General features: G+C 42.1%; 1 long non-coding RNA gene across 1 annotated transcript; it reads left to right on the top strand.

Moving 5' to 3' along the window:
• Positions 1-10,268: 10,268 nt before the first annotated feature.
• LOC143809350 (uncharacterized) lies at positions 10,269-14,742 on the top strand. The gene is made up of 3 exons (XR_013222227.1): positions 10,269-10,406; positions 10,510-10,751; positions 14,009-14,742. It is a non-coding gene; the product is annotated as an uncharacterized LOC143809350 (long non-coding RNA).
• Positions 14,743-18,079: the final 3,337 nt, after the last annotated feature.

Here is an 18,079-nt window from a genome sequence, read left to right as displayed (position 1 = left end):
TCTCGGTATCGGAATTCCGATACAGCAAATATCGGCCGATACCCGATACTTGCGGTATCGGAATGCTCAACACTAGTACTATATGGTGAAGATTTTTAACAGGTTTTCTTAGTACCTGCTCCAGAGACAGGAGGGCTATTGGGACAATAAGACATTCACACCACTAATCTAATTAGGGATTCACTCTCTAAAGGTACCGTCACACTAAGCGACGCTGCAGCGATACAGACAACGATGCCGATCGCTGCAGCGTCGCTGTTTGGTCTCTGGAGAGCTGTCACACAGACCGCTCTCCAGCGACCAACCATGCCGAGGTCCCTGGGTAACCAGGGTAAACATCGGGTTGCTAAGCGCAGGGCCACGCTTAGTAACCCGATGTTTACCCTGGTTACCAGTGTAAAATGTAAAAAAACAAACACTACATACTCACCTTCGCGTCCCCCGGCGTCCGCTTCCTGCACTGACTGAGTGCCGGCCCTAAAAGCAGAGCGGTGACGTCACCGCTGTGCTGTACTTTCACTTTACGGCCAGCGCTCAGTCAGTGCAGGAAGCGGACGGCGGGGGACGCGAAGGTGAGTATGTAGTGTTTGTTTTTTTACATTTTACACTGGTAACCAGGGTAAACATCGGGTTACTAAGCGCAGCCCTGCGCTTAGTAACCCGATATTTACCCTGGTTACCATTGTAAAACATCGCTGGTATCGTTGCTTTTGCTGTCAAACACAACGATACACGGCGATCTGACGACCAAATAAAGTTCTGAACTTTAATCAACGACCAGCGATATCACAGCAGGATCCTGATCGCTGCTGCGTGTCAAACACAACGATATCGCTAGCCAGGACGCTGCAACGTCACGGATCGCTAGCGATATCGTTTAGTGTGACGGTACCTTAAGATCAGTTTGTCTGTTTATTTAAATGCCCATTGATTATGCTGAAAAGATAAATATCTTTGCACCGTGTTAGCCAGTAGATAGAAAAATATTTAGAACTGAGAGTCCTCAGTGGTTGATACCTTTTAATGGACATGAAATTACTTGTCTTAAAAGGTAACTTAAAGTAACTCAGAAAGACAGAAGAGTCTGGGAGTATAAGCTAATATCAACCTTTGACACACTCAGTGCAGGAATGAATATGTCGCTTGGATTTATGTCTTTTTAGGGCCGCGCTTAGTAACCCGATATTTACCCTGGTTACCATTGTAAAAGTAAAAAAAAAACCAGTACATACTCACATTCCGATGTCTGTCACGTCCCCTGCCGTCCACAGGGTTACGCGCTGCTGCTCAGAGCTTCCTGCACTGAATGTGTCAGCGCCGGCAGTAGCAGAGCACAGCGGTGACGTCACCGCTGTGCTCTGCTTTACGGTCGGCACTGACACAGTCAGTGCAGGAAGCTCTGAGCAGCAGCGTGTAACCCTGTGGACGCCGGCGGGGGACGTGACAGACATCAGAATGTGAGTATGTACTGTTTTTTTTTTACTTTTACAATGGTAACCAGGGTAAATATTGGGTTACTAAGCGCGGCCCTGCGCTTAGTAACCCGATATTTACCCTGGTTACAAGTAAACACATCGCTGGTTCGGCGTCACACACGCCGAACCAGCAATGGACAGTGGGTGATCAGCGACAAAATAAAGTTCTGGACTTCTAGCTCCGACCAGCGATATCACAGCGGGATCCAGATCGCTCCTGCGTGTCAAATACAACGAGATCGCTATCCAGTACGCTGCAACGTCACGGATTGTCGTCGTTCTCGCTGCGAAGTCGCTTAGTGTGAAGGTACCTTTATCCATTGCATTATCTTTCTGCCGTGTTGTGTATAAATATATGATTCTTCAGATTTTGTATTAGTCTATGCCTGATGAAGAGACCTGAGTAGTCACTAAAGCTTGCAATTTGTTACCAACTTCTCATTTAGCTATTAAAAAGTACTACTACTGAGGACTCTCAATTCTAAACATTTATTATGCCATGGCTCTACTTGTTTTGTGCATATATTTGCATTTTACAGATACTTTGTTATACCATGCCTGATAAAGAGACCTTACTAGTCTTGAAAGCTTGCTTTGTAGCATCATTAAATTTATTTTTGTTATCCATTAAATCATTAAATATCATAATGACAAGATTATTATTTTGTTTTTCACACTGAGAGCAATCTTTTTTTCAACTGGCTAATACATACCAAAACCTTTTTTTTACTCTCCAGTAGACACAGAGAGAATGGATGGAGAGGTGGCGTGCCCCCTGGTTTCCATGGCAAATCGTCAATAGAACCTGCAAGAATTCGACTTGTTCCTGCTTCTGGAAAGGTGTGAGCTGCCAGGGAACCCAGTGAGTGGATATCTTATGCATGTGAAGATGGTCTTGGATGATTTTTTCCATGGACCCACACTAATCTTGACATTTTGGGATAGGTGGCGAATCATTATGCGGTGATTTCCCAAAATGGTGACCTCCACTTGCTGGATGGTGTGTTCATCAATAGTAGAGTGGGGTCACCTTAGGATTGGAGCTGTTTGCACCGAAGTTCAACCACATTTGATTTGATGATGCCAGTTCTTGACCACATATGTGCATTTTCAGCGTCCTGAAATAAATAGAAATGGGTCAGGTGATATCATTAATGAACGCCCCTCGTATATTACATGTCCCCTATATGCAACAATCATTCTCATAGAAATGAATCTGATGTGTGTATGAACTCTCTTTGAGCAATTGTGGACAATTATTAAAATCACGTTGAAATTTAAATGTTTTCAACATGTTTGCAAGGAAACGCTGACTTAGTTATGCTGCTAACTTCATATTTTATTATTTCTACAGCAAATGTTTTAGGGGTATTCCTTTTTTGTAACTGCTCTTATTTAAAGCACCACTCCAGCTGTTTTTTTCTAAGTACTGGAGTGGTGCTTCTAATGTAAGGTCCTTGCCCCTGGTCTTATACTCACCCTTCAGAAGTTTCACCTTTTATTAGTGCCCCTCCAATCCCAAGGCTCCATCTTGTGACCACAACTCCTGACTAGACGGAAGTCAGAAGCCACATCACAAGCTCTCAGTGTAAGTCTAATAGAGCCAGAACAAGGCTCTCGTAGACTTTTATTGAATTGAGCTCCATGAAACACTGGAGAGATAAGGCAGATCACAACCCGCAGGAGACTGAAGAGATGATGAAAGGTGAAGAGTCTGAATGGTGAGTATAAGAGTCGGGTCAGGACCTTAGATTTGAAGCACCACTCCAACGGTAAAATTAAAACAACAACGCTGGAGTGGTGGTAAAGCACTATAGGTTCATCTTAGTGCCGACTTCCTCAGAGACTGGACCTCACTTCTGTTCTCAGAATGGCTGCTGTTGGAGAAGCAAGGACAAGACCTGTCCATTAGTCTCTTCCAGGAGAACCTGTAATACTTATATATTAGAAGGTGCCACAATGCATTTTTAAAGGGATTTTCATCAATGTCATAAATAGGTAAAAACCAGTAATGTTGCAATTTACCTCCTATTTAAAATCCTCTTGGTTTTCAAGAGCAGACAGATTTTGAATTACATTGTGAACTGCTTGTTGCCTTGATTACCGACCACTAGAGCAGACTAGCACTGGTGGCTGGCTTCCTAGGAACGCAATGCTTGCCAGCTCTTTGCTTTAGAGATTGCTAGCGCTGGGCAAAGTTGGCCAGATCTTTCCATACTGCCTGCTTCAGTGCCCCTGCGCTCCTCTGATTCAATAGAGACAAAAGTATCTCTGCTTTCAGCACCAGAGAATACACAGTTCAAGACAGCAACGTATCCATGTTCAGACCAGCTGGCCAAGCTGTCAAAATTCAGTAGCGCAATGACCCTGTTAAGGAAGCTGGGACGCTGCTGGCGATGCTCTCATGAAGAAAAATCATAAGTCAACCCTTTTAAAACAAAAATAAAGTGAACAATCCTTTTAAAGGGAATCTGGCCCCAAGTTTCTTCTTGCCGTCTCTGAGGTCAACAGAGTAGTGATAGTGACCATTTTATAATGGTGCGAAAGCAGCTGTACGATTAGGAGAGGTCACCTATTGAATGGTTTCCTGACAATAAACCAATCGTATGGCATCCCTATACTGGGACCCCTAATAATCAGTTCTGATCTTTATGGGATCCAAGAACAGGGGTTTAATGCCCCTGCAGTACTAATGAAGGAGAAATGGAGCATTACACAGTGCCCACTAGGGCTGATAGACTGTCCATTTCTTGCATCAATGTGATGGGTCATCCTAAGGAACAAACTCTCTTTATTCTGATGGTTAGAGTAGTGCATTTGTTGTTTCAGGTATATGGCTGCAAAGAATTTATTGTTGGGTTACCTACATGTCATCCGTGGATATGGGGTGCATTGTATAAATAGGGATCTATATACATATTTCGTTTATATTGATGGTGTGCAGATAAAAATACAAGTCACCCTTCACCATTGTGCTTTCTAACAGCCATCATCAACATCTCATTGTCTAATACGATTGTAAATTCCCAGAGAACTCATCTAAAGATCCCTTCATCTCGTGTTATTGTACAATACTATGGCTGTCACGTTACCTGTGTATTTTTCCAAGTTGGCATTAACAGAAGTTATTGAATTTTGCCTCCCTTGTAGCAATGCTATTCATAGCCAGTGCTGCCTCCCATTGCACAGTGCCGGCTACAACAGGAAGTTGTCACATTGTCCGCAGAAGAATGGACATCGTGGAGCGGGGCAGAGCACACAGCTTGTTTGGATTGTAGGATTCCTGTAATTCCAACATCTTCAGTCTCTCAGGGAATTCTGTTCTTTCATGTGTGTCTTTTGTTGTCTGCCATTTCCAGTGTCTGACATTGTGAAGCCTGTTTGGAGAAATGGGGACCTCCGGACAATATAGATGGTAAATATAGACCAAACAATAAGAATTATATACACTGGACAATAGGAATTATATAGATTCACTATGACAATGTAAACTACTCCAAAAAATTAATGGAACATTTTCACATCACGGTTAAAGTCCACGAAACCTCAGTGATATTAATCTGTCCAATTAGGAAGCATAAGTCAGATGCAAATTTAGGTTTTCCTGCATCCAGGACAAAAATTCAGTTTGTCGCCCCTCCTTTACACAGTTTAAGTGGTTTGAATAGTTGTCATGGGACTGCTGTAAGGATTCACACTCAGCTGTAAGCACTCAGCATAGTCACAGGTCTTAGTTCAAAGCAAGGTGAGGTTTATTGCATTCCTCCGCACTCCAAATGAAAATGCTTTCTCCAGAATAAGAAAATCACAACATAACAGCTCTTCTTCATCCCAAAATGTATAATAAACCACACAGTCCTTTTGTCAGGGTAGTTACAGTACAGTAACACGGTTGTACTCACACCACCGCATGGGCATCAGTTGTCACAGGGAAGTATTCACCATCCAGACAGCTCACAATTGCTGGTCACTCAGCAGACAATGGTACAAGATGTACCCCTTGAACCTGACTTTGACCCCTCCTGGTTCTTTGGGCGCCTGGGTGGTTTTGAGCTCTTTCTTTCGTGTATTCCACAAAGATGACCTCAAGCTCCCTTGTATGCTCAGGCTCTTCTCCAAAGCCAATGATCTTACCACAAGGCTCACAAGGTCAACTGTACTCTTGGGATCTCCTTGGTCAATCCAGTTTTGCATAGACCTAGGTAGTGAGTGGATAAATCGGTCCATTACCACTCTTTCCATCATCTGTGTCGGAGAACAGTTATTTTTGCAACTGGTGTAATAGGTGAAAGGTGAAACCAAGGTGGTTTGTCCCTTTGGTAGAGTCAAAGGTGCAACCAGTGCGCCCGGACTGTCAGGGTTACACCCAAACGTGCCACAATTTCAGCTTTATGCACTCCTTGGCAACCTGTAGGGCAAGGTCGTAGTACGCTTTCTGCAGTTCTCCAGTGAGGTACAGAGCTAGGATCTCTTCCCATTGCTCTGGGGGCTGTTTCTCCCTGTCTGTTTCTCCCTTGTTCCTTGTTTATGATTAGCTTTTTTATGCCATTATTTTGGTTACAACGGGCATTGGGCGTATCCCCAGTTCACTCTATTTACTGTTGGGGCTTTTGGCCTTTGGGTTACTTTCAAGTACTTGTTTTTTTTTATTTGTCCCTGTTGTTTTTCATTGTGCTTGTTCATTCATTCACATGTTTCAAGTTTCATGCCCCTTATCCCCGATACTATGCTTGCGCTTTACATATTCCCTACCATCCCTACTGATGTGGTTTAATTATATGCCGCAAGGTTCATGACTTTGTTTCTGGTGCCCTTATACCACGCTTGCTCATTATATTTTCCACACAATGTCCCGATGCGTCGCGCTGAACAAGCTTGGAGCATGCGCATTGGGCACAATTGGCAGAGACGTCTGCCTGTATTCTATGCCCGGTTTAGGTCATTTCCGCTTCCGGCCCTCCATGTACATGTGTTCACTGACCGGCTATTACCGAGAGGTATTTAAACTTGGTGTTGACTGCTTATTCCACACTTTCCCCTGACGAAGCCTCCCGTGCAAAGGCAACACGCGTTGGGTTCTCCCCACGCTGATTCCTGCTTTTGTTCCTCCCCCGGTTTCAGCATCTTGATTTTGTGTTCCTTTTTGGGGTGGACATGTGGACTACCATTGATATTGCCTTCCTTTGGCTGGGTCAGCCCACCTTGGCATAGCACTTATTTAAGTTCACACGTACTATTGTCCATATATTGGTGGCACATCAGCAATTTTTTGGTATTCAGGTACATACTGCGTATAATTTCCATTGTGGGCACATGTTGGTATTTTCGTGTTATCAGATACCTTGTAGTGTGCAAGCTATAAATATTGGTTCATCTGCATTGTTCCTTGTGTGCTTTTGGTACATTGTGCTTGTGGTTCTTTCTTTTCTCTCTTCAGTATGCCATGTTACTACTTTTTTTTGCACCCCTTCAATATTGACTTCTGTAATAGTAGTGCGCTAGTTTCTTCTTTACATTGTTTCTCCCTGTCTGACACCTCAAATACAGTCAAGAAAGTCTCAACGTCATCCTCCAGAGTAATTTTTTGCAAGGCCTCCTGTACTGTTGTTCACCTCATATGGACACCGTCCCTTAGGCTAGCGGAAAGTGCTGTCTCCCTGTCTCAGACAAATTCTGTCAGGAGAGCCATCTGCTGCTGATTCTACTGCTGCTGAAACTGTTGCTGCTCCTGATGCTAATTCTGCTACTGTAACCAGGGCCGGTTTTAGGCAAAGTGGGGCCCTAGGCAAAGTTTAAAATGGGGCCCCAAATGCTAACATATTGCACATCGCACAGAAGCATTTCGGCTGTATTTAAATGCGCTGATCTCAGGCCGCTAAACGAGTGTGATCGACAATACTGAAGTCGTTGGACGCTTGTTTCCCGGCCTCTTTCCACCGTTTGAGAAAGAATGATGGGGACAGAATGATCACTATTAGATCACTAACAGATCACCATACAGTATCATGTTATCAGCAGCACATCCACAGTTTACACTGGTGATGTGCTGCTGAAAACAAGGATTTTTATTCCGGCATAAACAATCCAATCACCCAAAGAATATGCAGCATTTTGCTTGTTTAGTATAATACACCCCATACTCCTCCATATATTATAATGTGCACCACAGTCCTCCATATTGTAAAATGTACACCCCATAGTCCTCCATATAATACAATGTGCCCCATAGTCCTCCATATAGTATAATACACTCCTCATAGTCCTCCATATAGTTTTATACACTTCCCATAGTCCTCCATCTAGCATAATACACTCCTCATAGTCCTCCATATATTAAAATATACTCCTCAGTCCTCCATATAGCATAATAGACTCCTCACAGTGCTCCATATAGTATAATGCACCGCCATAGTTATCCATGTAGTACAATTCACTTCCCATAGTATAATGCACCCCATAGTTCTTCATATAGTATAATGTATTCCCCATAGCCCTCGATACAGTATAATGCAGCCACCACCCCACAGAGTATAATGCAGCCCCCCCACAGAGTATAATGTAACCTCCCTATAGAATATAATGCAGCCCTCCATATAGTATAATGTAGCCCCCTCATAGAGTATGATGCAATCACCCCTCATAGAATATAAATATAATACAGCCCCCCATAGAATATAATGTAGCCCTGAACAGGATATAATACAGCCCATCTCCCCATATAATATAATGTAGCCCCATCAAAGAGTATGATGCAATCATCCCTCATAAAATCTAATAAAGCCCCCCACAGAATATAATGCAGCCCCCCATAGTATATAACACAGCCTCCTCCATAGAATATAATGTATAATGTACCCCCCAAATATATAACACAGTCACATAGTATATAACACACCCTCCCCATAGAATATAATAAACCCCCATAGTATATATCACAGCCCACATAGTAGTATATAGCACATCCCACATAGTAGTATACAGCACTGCCACATAGTATATAACACAGCCCACACAGTAGTATATAGCACAGCCCACACAGTATATAGAACAGCCCACACAGTAGTATAAAGCACTGCCCACACAGTAGTATACAGCACAGTCCACACAGTAGTATATATCACAGCCCACACAGTAGTATATAGCACAGCCCACACAGTAGTATATAGCACAGCCCACATAGTAGTATATAGAACAGCCCACACACTAGTATATAGCACTGCCCACACAGTAGTATATAGCACTGCCCACACAGTAGTATGCATCACAGCCCACACAGTAGTATACAGCACTGCCCACACAGTAGTATACAGCAGTGCCCACACAGTAGTGTACAGCACTGCCTACACAGTAGTATACAACACTGTCCACACAGTAGTATACAGCACTGCCCACACAGTAGTATACAGCACTGCCCACACAGTAGTATACAGCACTGCCCACGTCCCCCCTCCCTCCCCTCCTCTCTCCTCCCAAGAATGGCCCCACAGTCCAGTAAATAAAAAAACACAAGCTCCTCACCTCTCCATGTGCCTGCGGTGCTCCCTGCTCCTATCTCGGCGGCTGCCGCTGCACTTCCTGGGACATAGTGAGTGCGCACGCACCTGCAGTGTCAGAGGCTGAGTGGGGAATGATGGGAGAGGGAGCGTCAGGTGACTCTCTCCTCCATCATTGCATTGAACTGTATCGGCAGACAGTGGTATAGTTCAATGCGGCAGGGGAGTCGGCGCTGGCGGCAGGCGGGCCCCCGTGCATCACAGTGCCCCATTGCGGCTGCGTGACTTGCCACTAGCTGGTGGCCCCTGGGGGAGCAGGGGCCCCAGGCAGCTGCCTGGTCTGCCTGCCCCTAATGCCGGCCCTGACTGTAACTGCTGATGCATCTGAACCAATTGTTTAAAAAGCTCCTCCATGATTTCAGACTGTGTTTGCAATGATGTGCCTGCCTTTACCCAGGATGTTCAGCTTTAAACTGTAATTATCTGTGCTCTTTGGGACTGTGCCCACATTCTCCACCAACTGTAGGGATTCATGCTCAGTAGTAGGCACTCACTTAGCACAGACACAAGTCTTGGTGTAAAACAAGGTTAAGATTTATTGCGTTCTTCTGCACTCCAAATAGAATTTTTTTCTCAAGTGTAAAGAAAAATCAAAACATAACAGCTTTCCTTTACCCCAAAACGTATGATAAATTATAAGTCATATTGTCACAGAGAAGTGTTCACCTCCTAGACAGCTCACATTTGCTGGTCACTCACCACCTCCAACACACAGACTGCTCAGCTTCCCCCATCTAACTGACTAACCATGAACACAATGGCTCAAGACTTAGCTAGCGAAGTGCACGTGATTAGGACTCTAGTGCTAAGATTGAAACCTGTCCTAGCTGACTTTCCTACACCACTCATGCGATTTGCACACTTACAATCACATGCTGACGAGTTTCTCTTTCTAATTCTCTCAATCTTCAGTTAAAAACTACAGCCCCTGCTTTATTGAGAGGAGGAAGAAAAGTTAGTAGTCATGTGACTATAAAGGTATATTCACAAGACGTCTTTTAGATGCCGGCATGCCCACAGAGGTTTTCCAAGGCAGTCACTTCAGGAAAACACAGGAGCTGTTTTTCATGAAGCATTTTCATTGATGGTTCATTCATTGTTTTTGATGCTTTTTTTATGTTATGTAAACTATAAATAGCAAGCCGGTTCCAAGCCGCCCGAAGAGCGAACATGCTATTCTTTCTGACTGCTTCCCGGCTTTGACATTGCTAAGCATTATATTCATTCTTTGCAGTATTTTTTTAGCACTTTTTCAGGTGGGTCCCAGGTGTAATTTTCTTGGAAAAGACATCTTTTGCATATACCCCAAGTATGAAAATTGCATATGACTGGTCATGTGATGACTGCTGGCAATGTTAAGGAAAGACAAATCCTGACAGTGAGTATATTACAATGTTAAGATTTGGCATGCTGTAGTGCTTAATAGGAACCAGTCTTGTTCCTAAATGCTATTAACCTTCAGATATAGGGTTATTTTGCAGGTTAATAACGTTGTAGTGCTGTCAGACCACCTTACTGAAGAGTGACTACTGGTAGAAATTGAGGTTTATTGCTCCCAGGAACCATTGACTTTCATAGAGATGTTCATGAGGCGGCTACAGTCACCACTCACAGCATTGTGAAGGGCGATAATTGACAGATCACTCTGCACAGATGCAGACCCCAAAAGAACTACATGGCTGATTACACGCAGGCTGTAGCACAGATAAACATTTACATTCAGGTACGTTACAGATGACATCTTTTCTGACTGGATTTGTTCTCTTTCTTTTCTTCTCCATCTTGTCCAGATGCCATGATGACTTCAATAACTTTAGTTGTTTTCCCACTTTCTGGATGCCCTGTATCCAGTATCGGTCCAGCATTGAGTCCAATATTCTTCTATGGCAATCCGTATATCTGAAGAAGGTCTAAACTGAGACTGAAATGTCATATATATTCACTGTGATTGCAAATGAATCATCTTTTTTCTACATCAATTGAGTGCCAAGTTCTTCATAGATATTATACTATGGACTGGGCTCCTACTTGTGCACCTGCTGTCAGGAGAACCGAGCTATACTACTACTTAAACATAACAGTGTCATTATAATGTCCCTGAAAAAAAATTTGTGCCCTACTCTATGTCCAAAATAATTGCCCCTCGCTGTGCGTCCTCCACAAAATATTACTCACTCACTGTCCCTTTAATGGTACATAGCCTCCTCACTGTCCTCTCCTATAAAATATTGCCGACACACCAACGCCCTTATGAACTATACCAGCCACCGTCTGTCCTTATTAGCTATAACTGCCACTGTTTGTCCTTATTAGCTATAAGTGCCACTGTCCGTCCTCATTAAGTATAACTACCACACTGTCCGTCCTCATTAACTATAACTACCACACTGTCCGTCCTCACTAACTATAACTAACTCACTGTTTGTCCTCACTAACGATAACTATCACACTATCTGTCCTCATTAACTATAACTACCACACTGTCCGTCCTCACTAACTATAACTACCACACTGTCCGTCCTCACTAACTATAACTAACACACTGTTCATCCTCACTAACTATAACTATCACACTGTCTGTCCTCATTAACTATAATTACCACACTGTCCGTCCTCATTAACTATAACTACCACACTGTCCGTCCTCACTAACTATAACTAACACACTGTTTGTCCTCACTAACGATAACTATCACACTGTCTGTCCTCATTAACTATAACTACCACACTGTCCGTCCTCATTAACTATAGCTACCACACTGTCTGTCCTCACTAACTATAACTACCACACTGTCTATCCTCATTAACTATAACTATCACACTGTCTGACCTCATTAACTATAACTACAACACTGTCCGTCCTCACTAACTATAACTATCACACTGTCCGACCTCATTAACTATAACTACCACATTGTCTATCCTCATTAACTATAACTATCACACTGTCCGACCTCATTAATTATAACTACCACACTGTCTGTCCTGACTAACTATAACTATCACACTGTCCGACCTCATTAACTATAATTACCACACTGTCTATCCTCATTAACTATAACTATCACACTGTCCGACCTCATTAACTATAACTACCACACTGTCCATCCTCATTAACAATAACTACCACACTGTCCGTCCTCACTAACTATAACTGCCACACTGTCCGTCCTCACAAACTATAACTAACACACTGTTTGTCCTCACTAACGATAACTATCACACTGTCTGTCCTCATTAACTATAACTACCACACTGTCCGTCCTCGCTAACTATAACTACCACACTGTCCGTCCTCACTAACTATAACTAACACACTGTTCGGCCTCACTAACTGTAACTATCACACTGTCTGTCCTCATTAACTATAATTACCACACTGTCCGTCCTCATTAACTATAACTACCACACTGTCCGTCCTCACTAACTATAACTAACACACTGTTTGTCCTCACTAACGATAACTATCACACTGTCTGTCCTCATTAACTATAACTACCACACTGTCCGTCCTCATTAACTATAGCTATCACACTGTCTGTCCTCACTAACTATAACTACCACACTGTCTATCCTCACTAACTATAACTATCACACTGTCCGACCTCATTAACTATAACACTGTCTATCCTCACTAACTATAACTATCACACTGTCTGACCTCATTAACTATAACTACCACACTGTCTGTCCTGACTAACTATAACTATCACACTGTCCGACCTCATTAACTATAACACTGTCTATCCTCATTAACTATAACTACCACACTGTCTGTCCTGACTAACTATAACTATCACACTGTCCGACCTCATTAACTATAACTACCACACTGTCTATCCTCATTAACTATAACTATCACACTGTCCGACCTCATTAACTATAACTACCACACTGTCCATCCTCATTAACAATAACTACCACACTGTCCGTCCTCACTAACTATGACTAACACACTGTTCGTCCTCACCAACTATAACTATCACACTGTCTGTCCTCACTAACTATAACTATCACACTGTCTGTCCTCACTAACTATAACTATCACACTGTGCGTCCTCACTAACTATAACTACCACACTGTCTGTCCTCATTAACTATAACTACCACACTGTCCATCCTCACTAACTATAACTATCACACTGTTCATCCTCACTAACTATAACTATCATACTGTTCGTCCTCACTAACTATAACTACCAAACTGTCCGTCCTCATTAACTATAACTACCACACTGTCCGTCCTCATTAACTATAACTACCACACTGCCTATCCTCATTAGCTAAAACTACCACACTGTCTGTCCTCATCTATATATATATAATTGTCTAAGGGTTTTTCTGTCTGTCTGTCTGTCCCGTTTATTCATTCGCTGATTGGTCGAGGCCGCCTGGGCCTCGACCAATCAGCGACGGGCATAGCATGGCGACGATGATGTCATAATGGAAATCCCGCGTCTCTGATTGGTCGAGGCCGCCAGGCCTCGACCAATCAGCGACGGGCACAGTATCGACGTAGATGTCATAATGGTTGCCATGGCGACGATGATGTCAAAAAGGTTGCCTCGACCAATCAGCGACGGGCACAGTCGGAATCATCATTGTCCATATACTACGGGGACATGCATATTCTAGAATACCCGATGCTTTAGAATCGGGCCACAGTCTAGTTACAGTATAACTGCCCCACTGTTCGTTCTTATTCGATATAGCCGCCATACTGTCCACGCTTTTTAGCTATAACCATTATGTAAACTGTGCCGATCTTATGTGTTCCCACCACTCTGCCCCCATTCCATACCGAGACCTTTCTTTTCGTATTACCCCCTCTTTATATTTTGCCCCACAATATGCTCTCATACTGTGTGTCCTATACTGGATAATCATCCATGCACATTGGATGAATGCTAGCAGAACATGATTAGTTTAGTTTGACCATCTAACGTGTATGTTACTGTCTTGACTCTTCCCAAATAACAGATAACTGAGGAAAGAAGAGTCAGGCATGATGGAATTCAACACTCCCCTCCACCTCATCGACATCTGCAATCCTTTTGTTCTTAAGAAAGACAAGCATCTATCAAAGATATCTACCAGCAACTTATGCTTTTCTCATTGCGTTAATGGCTTCAGTTTAAATCATAACGAATGTTAAATTTAGGATGTGAAGCACGCAGCACCCCTTACCAGTAGACTAATGTGGGACCCATTTATTGGATATATTTATGCATTATATCAAAATGTACCTGTTACATAGATGCCCTTATAGCCTTCGAATGACAGATGCAATTGTTAGGCATATGCAAAAAATGTACATAAACAACAAGGTAGAGTAGAACTGTCCAGATAAATTAAGTTGTATATAATATTTATTCCAAAAGAACGTGTTTTGAAAACAGTATGTCCTGATAAAGAGAACATCATTCTCGAAACACGTTGTCCTAGAATAAATGTTTGATGCTCCTTATCTTATCTGGACGTTCCTGGTTCTCATCTCCAAGCACATCTTACTCCATATTGTTGCTTATTTCCATTTTATACTGTGATATTTTGATAGATTTCATCTACTGGAGTATTGTCACTGCTCAAGAATGGTAATGAGCCACCTTATGATGGCTGAAAAGTTGTCACAATCCTTAAAGGAAAGCATTCAAGTTACTGTTGTGTCAATGCATTGGTTAGACTTTGATATGCTGGCTACCAAATGTTGCCATAAAGCCAGCTAGCCATAAATGTGTCCTTCAATTTATTTCATTTGTTTTTGTTAGAGGTGAGCAAATCTTTTGATATTGCAATTCAACTTTGCAGAAATGTTCCCAAAAATTCAATATGCAGCAAATGATGGAGCTAGAGTTCAAGTCTTCTTCCTCTCCAAAGAGGCAATTTGCTTAATTAATTTCCCAGAGGAGCATTGCATGACTTATAAGTCTCCTCACAATGGCGAGCCAGGTATGTCACACTCCATAAGGAGATACACAGCCTTAGAAATGCCAATGTGACATCTACATGTATGTATCAGCATGTCTAATAACATACTGCACTGTTGTACTTTTCCAAATGTAAATATGGTCCAAAAAAAATTCCTTTTCAGGGTAGATGTAACCCCAAGGAAAAAAAACCAAAAGTGATCTACAGCAAGTTAATCAGTAAATGGTATATATAAATAACATAGGGTGTTTAGTTAACACTATTTTGAACAAAAAACATAAAAATCAGGAGGGTATGTAGTAAGTTCACACAGGGTGTTTTTGCTGCATTTTTTAATGCTAATTTTCAGCTGCATTTTACAGTACCAATAAAGTCTGAGACATTTCAGAAATTTCATGCACACATTGCTTTTTTTTGTCATCAGTATTTTGTGCTTTGCATGATTTTTTGGACATAGAGCATGTCACTTCTTTCAACGTTTTTCATGCCTTGATTTGAATGGGTGGTGAAAAGACGCACCAAAAACGCATCAAAGGTATCATATTTTGCAGCGTTTCTTGTGCCAAAACCTGATTCTATGGAATAGGGCTTTTTTTTCAACACTAAACTTTATCAGCATCCACAAGAGACAAATCTTGCATGCAAAAACGCAGCAAAAAAATGCATCAAAAAGACAAGAAAAAACAAGGAAAATATACTTTTTTCTTCAGCTTCTTTCTTACTTTGAAATCAGGTTTTGCTGCAGAAAAAAAACATGCTGAAAAAACGCCTAGTGTGAGCTTACCCTTATACAGGAGCCAGATGATTTTTCTGAGGCACAGCCAACTGCACTTTTTGGCAGCTGCTGCAGGGGGCACATTGTTTGCATGGGGACCTCACGGCAGCTCAGGTTATCTAACCATACTTGCGGGCATGATTTATCTATTGTTACTATTTATTCCTGCTTAAGACAACCTTTGGACAATGTCATACTGGCTGTGTATTCACAAATCGGTTGTAGGATGAGCTTCACTCATTTGATTCACACACTACAAGATCTTATGTCCATAGAGTTGAGCTGGTCCAGTACTTATACGGCATTCATAATACATTCCATGAACACCATAGATAAGTATTTTTTAATGTTTCTAAGCTCAGTATTCCTTTTTTAAATAAATGTCATCAAAGTACCCTGAAGGCTGCAATCACCAAAAACCACAACATGAAGATGAAGAACAAGTGCTAGAGAAATGACATGTATCCCCTAGGGTGCATGTTTTACAGGTTGAGTCGTAGATAACCACCCCCTAGGGGTATATCCACTTCCATTCCTTGTTAACCGAGTTGTACTTTTTATGCTATGGCCATTACTCTAGTTGACTAATTGGTGTTCAAGTGGTTTGCCTGAGACCCTGCACATATGATCATCTCAACACTTCTGCAACATGAAAAAAGTTGTTATTCCAGAAGAATAAAAGCCACGTCCTCTCGCTCCCCTACTGACATTGTGTCAGCAATATAAAACAGAAAAAATAGGGCTCGCACACCTTTAGTATTAAATTAATGTACAGGTGCACAAAGATGATATATGGTCAATCTATACATACCCATGGATCAGCACACTGCAACTAACAAACACATGACTATTGCTGTAAGTGTTGAAAATTGAAAGGTACTTAACATTTTTTGATCAAAGAGCAGAAAAGCCATCCAACCATGTCAAGGTGACACTTAATATGGACCGTCCCTGAATACTACTGACCAACCTCTCCATGTGCCAACCTAGCTTCATCTGAATGGGTGTGAAAGGAAACCAGGCATAGCTATAGATAAGGATTCTGTTTTCTGTGGGATTAGCCCCCTAGGTTCCCATATAGACGATGAGCCTAGAGAAAAAAATCTGGGCTAACAATTATATAGACACCTGGTCATTTATATCAGTAGACCAGCACGCAGTCGACAAAGAAAGGAGACCGATTGACAGAGCATTTGATAGGAGCAGGCAGAAGATAGCAATAACTATTAATAATTGGTTACAGGCTTTCACTTTTTTAGACAGCATCATGGGATAGAGCCATTCGGAATTGTGTTTGGAGTTATTCATATACCAAGACATGGTATACACCTCTTATAAAGCCCATGGAGTCTGATGGCTATTTAAAGAGGGACACTGCCATTTATTTGGGATATGTATGTACAAGCATGAATGTTCTTCCTGTGAAAGAACTCATCCCGCAGTCCACTGTCCCCGCCCTTCAAGCAAATTACCAGTTAAGCCCCCTCCCTGCGAGAACAGGGACCACAAGGACCTGGTGAGCATATCTGCGATGGTCCATTGGTTAGACCTATATTCTAGCTTCTTGATAAAATTTAGTTTTTAATCCAACAGCTGTGACAAAGACTGTCAGGTCGAAATGCGTAGCTCTCTTCACATGTGTTATGGCATTGTCCCAGGAGTGTGTCCTTTTTGATTTTAATATGTTGGATTAAAAACTAAATTTTATCAAGAAGCTGGAACAACTTTTCTTTGTTTTTGGGATTCCACTACGTTGTGTCAGGACGAAGTTCCGTGCCTCTTACATCTATCTGTGAGCTGGCTTTTTTCTTTTTTTGTTTGAGACTTATATTCTAACAATGTTGCTGCGGATCAACTCTGTTTCGGTTTCACTTACGGTTTACTTAGCCTCCTTTGCCATTTAGTTCTTAAATGTTTACGTAAAAATATATGGTTTAAGGCCATGTTAAGCCATATTGAATAATAAAGATGCTGATGCTTTGTTGCGTTTTAATTGGCAGGCTTTCAGAGAGCTCCTAGAGGGTTTGCTTTGCCCCTCTTGGCTATGGGGCCTAGTGGCCTTCAGTTGATGCTGTTAGTCCGTTCCTTGGTGGCTCCCCTACTTGGCAATCCTATGGTAAGGCTTGGAAAGGGTCGTGCTGCTTGATTAAAGGAACACCAGTTCACACTTGCTGCCAGGCTAGACTTGAAGTAACAATGTAATTTTTTATGCTACTTTTCAATTCAAAGGTTTCGGGTTTTTTGGCCCAACACTGATTAATTGGCTTGGCTTTTTGTTTCCAATTATTTGGTTGGCCGGATGTTACAAAGCCCTTTATGGTTAGGCAGTCTCTTAAAGGGTGGAAAAA

This window comes from Ranitomeya variabilis, chromosome 2, assembly GCF_051348905.1.
Source record: "Ranitomeya variabilis isolate aRanVar5 chromosome 2, aRanVar5.hap1, whole genome shotgun sequence".
Classification (NCBI taxonomy): domain Eukaryota; kingdom Metazoa; phylum Chordata; class Amphibia; order Anura; family Dendrobatidae; genus Ranitomeya; species Ranitomeya variabilis.
Note: the sequence above shows the minus strand (reverse complement) of the source record. Positions and strands in the feature narration are given on the sequence as shown.